We start from the raw sequence: 9,895 nt of genomic DNA, 5'->3' as shown, positions 1-9,895 counted from the left end.
GCACTGCGATTCGATAAATATTAAGTGCAGCACATACTATCTTGAGACGTGAGATTCGACCGGCGTGCCCGCGTATCGCATCGCGAGGTACCTAAAATGTGCATACAATCTTTCGATTTCTCTCACAGATCCGGTCGAAATCGAAGGTTAGCACCGATTATCTCACAATTGTATGGCCACCATTAGATGGAGGAGCAGGGATTACATCACATAGTTCCGCGCACTAGGGAATTAACACTAGAAGATGCGCCCATAGACTGCTGTGTAGAAGCAGACAGGCACAGAGCGCACCATGGGGTCATTCCAAGTTGATCTCTCGCTGCCGATTTTCGCAGCGCAGTGATCAGGTGAAAAAACGGCATTTATGCGCATGCGTATGCCCCGCAATGCGCACGCGCAACTTATGGGTACAAAGCCCTTTGTGGTTGTGCTCAGGGTCTAGCAAAGTTTTTCTTCGCACTGGCGGCCACTAGAAGATTGCCAGAAAGGGGACGTTACTGGGTGTCAACTGACCGTTTTCAGGGAGTGTTTGCAAAAATGAAGGCGTGTCTGAAAAAACGCAGGCGTGCCTGGGCATTCGCTGGGCGGGTGTATGACGTCAAATCCAGACACGAATAGGCTAAAGTGATCGCAAGCTCTGAGTAGGTTCAGAGACTCTCTGAAACTGCACAAACTGTTTTTGCAGAGCTCGGCTGCACATGCTTTCGCACTTCTGCTAAGCTAAAATACACTCCCCAGTGGGCGGCGGCATAGCGTTTGCACGGCTGCTAAAACTAGCTAGCAAGCGATCAACTCGGAATGACCCCTCATATCCTAACAATTCAGACCTGATCGCAGCAGCAAATTTGTTGTCTAATGGGCAAAACCATGTGCACTGCAGGGGCAGATAGAGTTAGATTTGGGTGGGTTATAATAATTCTGTGCAGGGTAAACATTGGCTGCTCTATTTTTACACAGTCATTTAGATTTCAGTTCGAACACCCCCCACCCAAATCTAACTTTCTCTGCACGTTATATCTGCCCCCCCCCCCCCCCCCCCTCTGCAGTGCACATGGTTTTGCCATTTAGAGAACAAATCTGCTGCTACGATCAGGTCTGAATTAGGCCCTATGGGGGTAATTCAGACCTGATCGCTCGTTAGTAGTTTTTTGCAGCGCTGCGATCAGATAGTCGCCACCTACAGGGGCAGTGTATTTTAGCTGTGCAAGTGTGCGAACGCATGTGCAGCCGAGCAGTACAAAAAGATAATTTGCAGTTTCCGAGTAGCCCAGGACTTGCACAGCCGCTGCGAACACTTCAGCCTGTCCGGGACCGGACTTGCCGTCAGACACCCGCCCTGCAAATGCTTAGACACACCTGCGTTTTTCTAACCACTCACAGAAAACGGTTAGTTGACACCCAAAAGTGCCTTCTTCCTGTCAATCTTCTTGCGATTGGCTGTGCGAATGGATTCTTCGTAAAACTCATCACACAGCAATGATCTGCTTTGTACCCGTGCGACGCACCTGCGCATTGCAGTGCATACATATGCGCAGTTCTGACCTGATCGCTGCACTGCAAAAAACGCTAGCGAGCGACCAGGTCTGAATTACCCCCTATGTCTTTGCAAGCCAATTGTATATATATCAGAAGAACAGTCTCTTCAACAAAGTACAATGTAATTTAATGTGGGGCAGATTGTTGTCACTGCTAGGTATATATTGGAAGTTTTTTCTCTGATCTTAGAATAGCGTACAGGTGCACCTGCCTTGCTGTGCTGTGAGAGTATACTGCTGCAGGGTGGCTTCCTTTGCTCCTGTTCTCTCACCCTTTGTCACTGTGTATGGTGATAGCTAATGCTGGCGTTGTACCTACATCCATTCCCGATGTATCTGGGTCTTCTGTGTTGGTCAAGCAACAGGAAGAGCAGTGAGCATTGGAGCCTCCATGCCTAATGCCACTGGCTCATTTAGCAAATTGCGGCTGCCATCTTGTCTGGCGTGGTGACGTATTAATATAGGATAAAATGGCATAGTCTGCACTACTCGAGGCCTGATGTGGGCAATGGTGGTATTTGTGTGTTGGGGGGAGGGGGGTGAAAAGCTATGGGTGTAGGGGTACTCCGCAATAATAGAAGAGGGAATCTCTAGTGCTGTCCCAGTAGTGGGATTGGATGTGGGCAGTGTCGTTCACCTCCTGGTGAATGGGGCGGTTGTGGTAGTGGATGCGTAGGTGTGGGTCAGGGGAAAAACGGAGGCAGGTGTTGGGGTCATGGGTGATGGACGTACAGTGGGTGGGGGATACCTATTGGCAGTTCTGGACACGGGTTGTGGAGATGGTTGGCTTTTTTGGTGAATGTGCCAGGGGAAAAGATTTATGGGTGGCTGCAAGGGTGTGTAATTATTCAGATATATGAGCATGTGGAATGTGAGAGTGGTGTGTGTGTTCTAGTTGTGTGAAGGCTTAGAAGGGGTGCTTGCATATGTATATACAGTGGTGCTTGAAAGTTTGTCAACCCTTCAGAATGCTCTATATTTCTGCTTTAATTTGGCCTGAAACTACCTCAAATTTTTACACAAGTGCTAAAAGTAGATAAAGAGAACCAAATCAAACAAATGAGACAAAAAAAAATAGGATTTTAATACCTACCGGTAAATCCTTTTCTCTTAGTCCGTAGAGGATGTTGGGGACTCCAAAAGGACCATGGGGTATAGACGGGATCCGGAGGAGACATGGGCACTCTTAAGACCTCAAATGGCAGTGAACTGCCTCCTCCCTCTATGCCCCTCCTCCAGACCTCAGTTATAGGAACTGTGCCCAGGGAGACGGACATTTCGAGGAAAATGATTTTTGTTAACCAAGGGTGAGATACATACCAGCTCACACCACAACACACCGTACAACTTGGCATTTAACTAAAACCAGTTAACAGCATGAACCAAAAAATCAGCAACAGGCTGATCAAAACTAAAACACAACCTTTGTGTAGCAAAAGCAATAACCATGAAGAAGTACTGCAGATAGAGACCGCACTGTCACTGTCGGTTAATACCTTCCACATATCCATCCACTCTTGTGTTGACCCTGCAGGGGGTGACATCACATTTATCGGCACCTGCTCCCCCTCCACATAAGCCTCCTCATCAAACATGTCGGCACAGCCGTACCGGCACACCGCACACACACAGGGAATGCTCTGACTGAGGACAGGACCCCACAAAGTCCTTTGGGGAGACAGAGAGAGAGTATGCCAGCACACACCACAGCGCTATATAAACAGGGATTTACACTACACAAAGTGATTTTCCCTATAGCAGCTATACAATACAGTTTTGCGCCTAAATTTAGTGCCCCCCCCTCTCTTTTTTACCCTTTGAGCCTGGAAACTGCAGGGGAGAGCCTGGGGAGCTGTCTTCCAGCGGAGCTGTGAAGAGGAAATGGCGCCAGTGTGCTGAGGGAGATAGCCCCGCCCCTTTTTCGGCGGGCTTCTCCCGCTCTTTTATTAATATTATGGCAGGGGATTTTTACACATATATAGTTTATTAGACTATATTATGTGTTGTTTTGCCAATTTAAGGTACTCTAATTGCAGCCCAGGGCGCCCCCCCCCAGCGCCCTGCACCCATCAGTGACCGGAGTATGTGGTGTGCATAGGGAGCAATGGCGCACAGCTGCAGTGCTGTGCGCTACCTTAATGAAGACCGGAGTCTTCAGCCGCCGATTTCCAGGACGTTCTTCTTGCTTCTGGCTCTGCAAGGGGGACGGCGGCGCGGCTCCGGGACCGGACGACCGAGGCTGGGCCTGTGTTCGATCCCTCTGGAGCTAATGGTGTCCAGTAGCCTAGAAGCCCAAGCTAGCTGCAAGCAGGTAGGTTCGCTTCTCTCCCCTAAGTCCCTCGTAGCAGTGAGTCTGTTGCCAGCAGATCTCACTGAAAATAAAAAACCTAATAAATACTTTCTTTACTAGAAGCTCAGGAGAGCCCCTAGTGTGCAACCAGCTCGAGCCGGGCACAGATTCTAACTGAGGTCTGGAGGAGGGGCATAGAGGGAGGAGCCAGTGCACACCAGTAGTCCTAATTCTTTCTTAGAGTACCCAGTCTCCTGCGGAGCCCGTCTATTCCCCATGGTCCTTACGGAGTTCCCAGCATCCACTAGGACGTCAGAGAAATCATATTTTCTCCTTCGTCCTAGAGGATGCTGGGGACTCCAAAAGGACCATGGGGTTTATACCAAAGCTCCAGACCGGGCGGGAGAGTGCGGATGACTCTGCAGCACCGATTGAGCAAACATGAGGTCCTTATCAGCCAGTGTATCAAACTTGTAGAATTTTGCAAAAGTGTTTGAACCCGACCAAGTAGCTGCTCGGCAAAGTTGTAGCGCCGAGACACCCCGGGCAGCCGCCCAAGATGAGCCCACCTTCCTGGTAGAATGGGCCTTCACTGATTTCGGTAACGGCAATCCAGCCGTAGAGTGGGCATGCTGAATCGCGTTACAGATCCAGCGTGCAATAGTCTGCTTAGAAGCAGGAGCCCCAATCTTGTTGGAAGCGTACAGGACAAACAGAGCCTCCGTTTTCCTAATACGAGCCATTCTGGCAACATAAATTTTCAAAGCTCTGACCACATCGAGAGACTTTGAATCAGCCAAGGCTTCAGAAGCCACAGGTACCACAATAGGTTGGTTCATGTGAAACGAAGAACCCACCTTGGGTAAAAATTGTTGACGATATGACAGAGAAAAAATGAATGCAACTCAGCGCTCAGTCCTGTTCCAACAAGAGTCCAAAATAATGAGGTATTCTTCTGCTTGTCATACGGCCACTGATGGACGGTGTGTCAGTGTTCAGTCATCAGTCCATATTATTCTCCATGGTGATTAACCTCAGGAAAAACCAAACTGAAACAACAATGTGTAGTATGTCCACATAAATAGGATAACACCCGTGTGGAAGTGTGAATGAAATGAGAGAGTTTGCGTACCAAACTTGCACTCGCTAAAAGTGAATGACTCCCATAAAGGTATCTTTAACCACCAGTGATGAAGGCGTAAATGTATGTACCGAAGGACGTACCACACTCACATGACACAAAGATGATATAATCTCATAAAGGTATCTTTAAGCCACCAGTCCTCAAAACGTGTAAAAGAAGCCAACCGAAACACACCTTAATCTGTTTATTCCTTTACAACGGGACGTACCGTACTCACATCACACAGAATAATCGTCCTCATATAACGGTTTCTTTATCCGTGTCCTCCAAATTCTTAATGGGGACAGTATTGGGTAAACTGACCCTCAATAGGCATGTGGTAACCCAAAAAAAAACAAAAGGGTACGTTTAAAAATCCATAAAAATTTATTCCAAAATGAATAAAAACATGGGGGAATGACAGAGGGTAGATGGAACCAAATAAATGTACCTGAAAGGCGATCCCGGCCACGAATGGCCCAACAAGCAATTCCCAATCTGTCTATTCCCACTGCAAAGATGGTCAACAGCACTCCTAGACCAACATGTTTCGACTTTATGTCTTAAAGTCGAAACATGTTGGTCTAGGAGTGCTGTTGACCATCTTTGCAGTGGGAATAGACAGATTGGGAATTGCTTGTTGGGCCATTCGTGGCCGGGATCGCCTTTCAGGTACATCTATTTGGTTCCATCTACCCTCTGTCATTCCCCCATGTTTTTATTCATTTTGGAATAAATTTTTATGGATTTTTAAACGTACCCTTTTGGGTTTTTTGGGGTTACCACATGCCTATTGAGGGTCAGTTTACCCAATACTGTCCCCATTAAGAATTTGGAGGACACGGATAAAGAAACCGTTATATGAGGACGATTATTCTGTGTGATGTGAGTACGGTACGTCCCGTTGTAAAGGAATAAACAGATTAAGGTGTGTTTCGGTTGGCTTCTTTTACACGTTTTGAGGACTGGTGGCTTAAAGATACCTTTATGAGATTATATCATCTTTGTGTCATGTGAGTGTGGTACGTCCTTCGGTACATACATTTACGCCTTCATCACTGGTGGTTAAAGATACCTTTATGGGAGTCATTCACTTTTAGCGAGTGTAAGTTTGGTACGCAAACTCTCTCATTTCATTCACACTTCCACACAGGTGTTATCCTATTTATGTGGACATACTACACATTGTTGTTTCAGTTTGGTTTTTCCTGAGGTTAATCACCATGGAGAATAATATGGACTGATGACTGAACACTGACACACCGTCCATCAGTGGCCGTATGACAAGCAGAAGAATACCTCATTATTTTGGACTCTTGTTGGAACAGGACTGAGCGCTGAGTTGCATTCATTTTTTCTCTGTCATATTGTTTACCTATAGGGAATGGGTGGTCCCTAGTTTGTGGCCAGCTGCATAAGTTTTGTTTGCGCCTTGGGACAGTTCAATTTTCCAGTTTTTCAAAAATTGTTGACGAGTTCTCAACTCCACTATATCCTCGTGGAAAATCAAATAGGGGCTTTTGTGAGACAAAGCCGCCAATTCCGACACCCACCTTGCGGACGCCAAGGCCAACAGCATGACCATTTTCCAAGTGAGAAATTTCAACTCAACCGTTTGTAAAGGTTCAAACCAATGTGACATAAGGAACTGTAACACCACGTTAAGGTCCCATGGTGCCACCGGGGGCACAAATGGAGGTTGGATATGCAGCACGCCTTTCACAAAAGTCTGTACTTCTGGAAGCGAGGCCAATTCCCTTTGAAATAAAATTGATAAGGCCGAAATCTGCACTTTAATGGAGCCTAACTTCAGGCCCGCATCCACACCTGCATGTAAAAAATGGAGAAACCGACCCAGCCGAAATTCTTCCGTAGGAGCCTTCTTGGATTCACACCAAGACACATATTTTCTCCAAATACGGTGGTAATGCTTCGCCGTTACCTCCTTCCTAGCTTTCAGTAGAGTGGGGATGACCTCACCGGGAATACCCTTTCGTGCTAGGATTTTGCGTTCAACCACCAGGGATCTTCTATGAGTAATTCCTGAAGATCCGGATACCAGGCCCTCCGTGGCCAATCTGGAACAACGAGTATCACCTGGACCCTTGTTCTTCTTATGATCTGTATCACCTTTGGGATGAGTGGAAGTGGAGGGAATACATAGACCAACTGATATACCCACGGTGTCACTAGGGCGTCCACTGCTACTGCTTGAGGGTCCCTCGACCTGGAACAGTATGTCTGAAGTTTCTTGTTGAGGCGAGATGCCATCATGCCTATTTGAGGAATTCCACAACGACTTGTCACTTCTGCAAAGACCTCTTGATGAAGACCCCACTCTCCTGGATGGAGATCGTGTCTGCTGAGGAAGTCTGCTTCCCAGTTGTCCACGCCTGGAATGAAGACCGCCGACAGAGCGCTTGCCTGTTTTTCCGCCCAGCGAAGAACTTTTGTGGCCTCCGCCATCGCCGCTCTGCTCCTTGTTCCACCCTGGCGGTTTATGTGCGCCACTGCGGTTATGTTGTCCGACTGAATCAGGATGGGCAGGCCGCGAAGAAGATGTTCTGCTTGCAGAAGGCCGTTGTAGATGGCCCTTAATTCCAGAATGTTTATGTGCAGTCAAGCCTCCTGGCTTGACCATTTTCCCTGGAAATTTTGTCCCTGTGTGACTGCTCCCCAACCTCGGAGACTTGCATCCGTGGTCACCAGGATCCAATCCTGGATCCCGAACCTGCGTCCCTCTAGAAGGTGAGAACTTTGGAGCCACCACAGGAGAGAAATCCTGGCCCTGGGAGAGAGGCTTATCTTCCGGTGCATGTGTAGGTGAGACCCGGACCACTTGTCCAACAGGTCCCACTGAAAAACCCTGGCATGGAACCTGCCAAACGGGATGGCCTCGTAGGCCGCCACCATCTTCCCCAGCACCCGAGTGCATTGATGAATCGACACCCTTGCCGGTTTCAGAATCCCCTTGACCATGTTCTGTATTTCCAGAGCTTTTTCCATCGGGAGAAAAATTCTCTGTAGTTCCGTGTCCAGAGTCATGCCCAAGAACGACAGCCGCGTTGTCGGAATCAACTGTGACTTTGTCAAATTTAGGAGCCAACCATGTTGCTGCAGAACTGTCAGGGAGAGCGCAACGTTTTATTAGTAACTGCTCCTTTGACCTCGCCTTTATCAGGAGATCGTCCAAGTACGGGATAATTGTGACACCCTGCTTGCGCAGGAGCACCATCATTTCTGCCATTACTTTGGTGAAAAACCTCGGGCCGTGGAAAGACCAAACGGCAACGTCTGAAATTGGTAATGACAATCCTGAATAGCAAACCTCAGGTAAGCCTGATGAGGAGGATATATGGGGACATGTAGGTAAGCATCCTTTATGTCGACTGACACCATAAAATCCCCCCCTTCCAGACTGGAAATCACTGCTGGGAGAGATTCCATTTTGAATTTGAATCTTTTCAAATATAGATTGAGGGATTTTAAGTTCAGAATCGGTCTGACCGAGCCATCCGGCTTCGGGACCACGAACAGGCTTGAATAAAACCCTTCTCCCCGATGTGACGGGGGTACCGTGACAATGACTTGCTGTTGACACAGCTTTTGTATTGCAGAGCACACCACTTCTCTTTCCGGAAGAGAAGCTGGCAAGGCCGATTTGAAAAATCGGTGGGGGGGGGGGCACGTCTTGAAACTCCAGTTTGTATCCTTGGGCCACATGTACCGACACCCACTATCACACTGGGCTATAGGGAACAGACCCACAGTAAGGCCCTTCAGAAAGACAGAGAGGGAGTTTGCCAGCTCACACCCAGCGCCTCACCCGGTCTGATAGAATATACAATGCCCCAGCGCTTTTATATATATATATATATATATATATATATATTCAACACCAAATATGCTGTGTCCCCCCCTGTTTTTGCACCCTGTTACTTGTGACAGAAGTGAAGGGCCAGGACCAGCGTCTCTGCAGCTTGCTGTGAAGAGAGAGAGAAGATGGCGCTGACAAGAGCTGGAAGGATGAAGCCCCGCCCCCTAAATGGCGCGCTTGAGTCCCGCTTATTTTTAAACTGGCGGGGGTCTGTATACAGTGCCTGGGCACTGTATACCTCTTTGCCAGATCCCAAAAAGAGTAGTAGTGCCGTTTGTGAGCGGGAGCAATGGCGCGCAGCGCGACCGCTGCGCGGTACCTCCAAGACTGATGTCTTCTGCCGCCTTCGCTGAAATCTTCTTTGCTTCGGTTACTCACCCGGCTTCTCTCTTCTGGCTCTGTGAGGGGGACGGCGGCGCAGCTCCGGGAACGAGCAGCTAGGCTATACCAAGTGATCAGACCCTCTGGGAGCTAATGGTGTCCAGTAGCCTAAGAAGCAGATCCTTTAACTCACAGAAGTAGGTCTGCTTCTCTCCCCTCAGTCCCACGAAGCAGAGAGCTTGTTGCCAGCAGTGCTCCCTGAAAACAATAAACCTAACAGAAAGTCTTTTCTAGAGAAACTCTGTAGAGCTTCCCTAGTGTGTGTCCAGTCTCTCTGGGCACAGAGTCTAACTGAGGTCTGGAGGAGGGGCATAGAGGGAGGAGCCAGTTCACACCCATTTGAGGTCTTAAGGTGCCCATGTCTCCTGCGGATCCCGTCTATACCTCATGGTGCTTTTGGAGTCCCCAGCATCCTCTAGGACAGGGGTGTCAAAGACAAGGCCCGCGGGCCAAATCCGGCCCGCCAGACCTCGTCTGATGGCCCGCGGTGCCGCCGCCATGAAACCCCCTTCTCCCGAGTGCCCAGCTCGGGGGGGGCGGGGTTTCGCGGAATGACGCGATTGCGTCGTGACGTCACGGCGCAAACGCGTCATTCAACGAAACCCCGTCGGAGGAGGGAGAAGGGAGCCGCGCAGACGAGGAGGGAGAGGCGGCTGAAGAGCGGCGAGAACCGCTTCAAATGTAAGTCA

This window comes from Pseudophryne corroboree, chromosome 2, assembly GCF_028390025.1.
Source record: "Pseudophryne corroboree isolate aPseCor3 chromosome 2, aPseCor3.hap2, whole genome shotgun sequence".
Taxonomy (NCBI): Eukaryota; Metazoa; Chordata; class Amphibia; order Anura; family Myobatrachidae; genus Pseudophryne; species Pseudophryne corroboree.
This window is presented reverse-complemented; position numbering follows the sequence as displayed.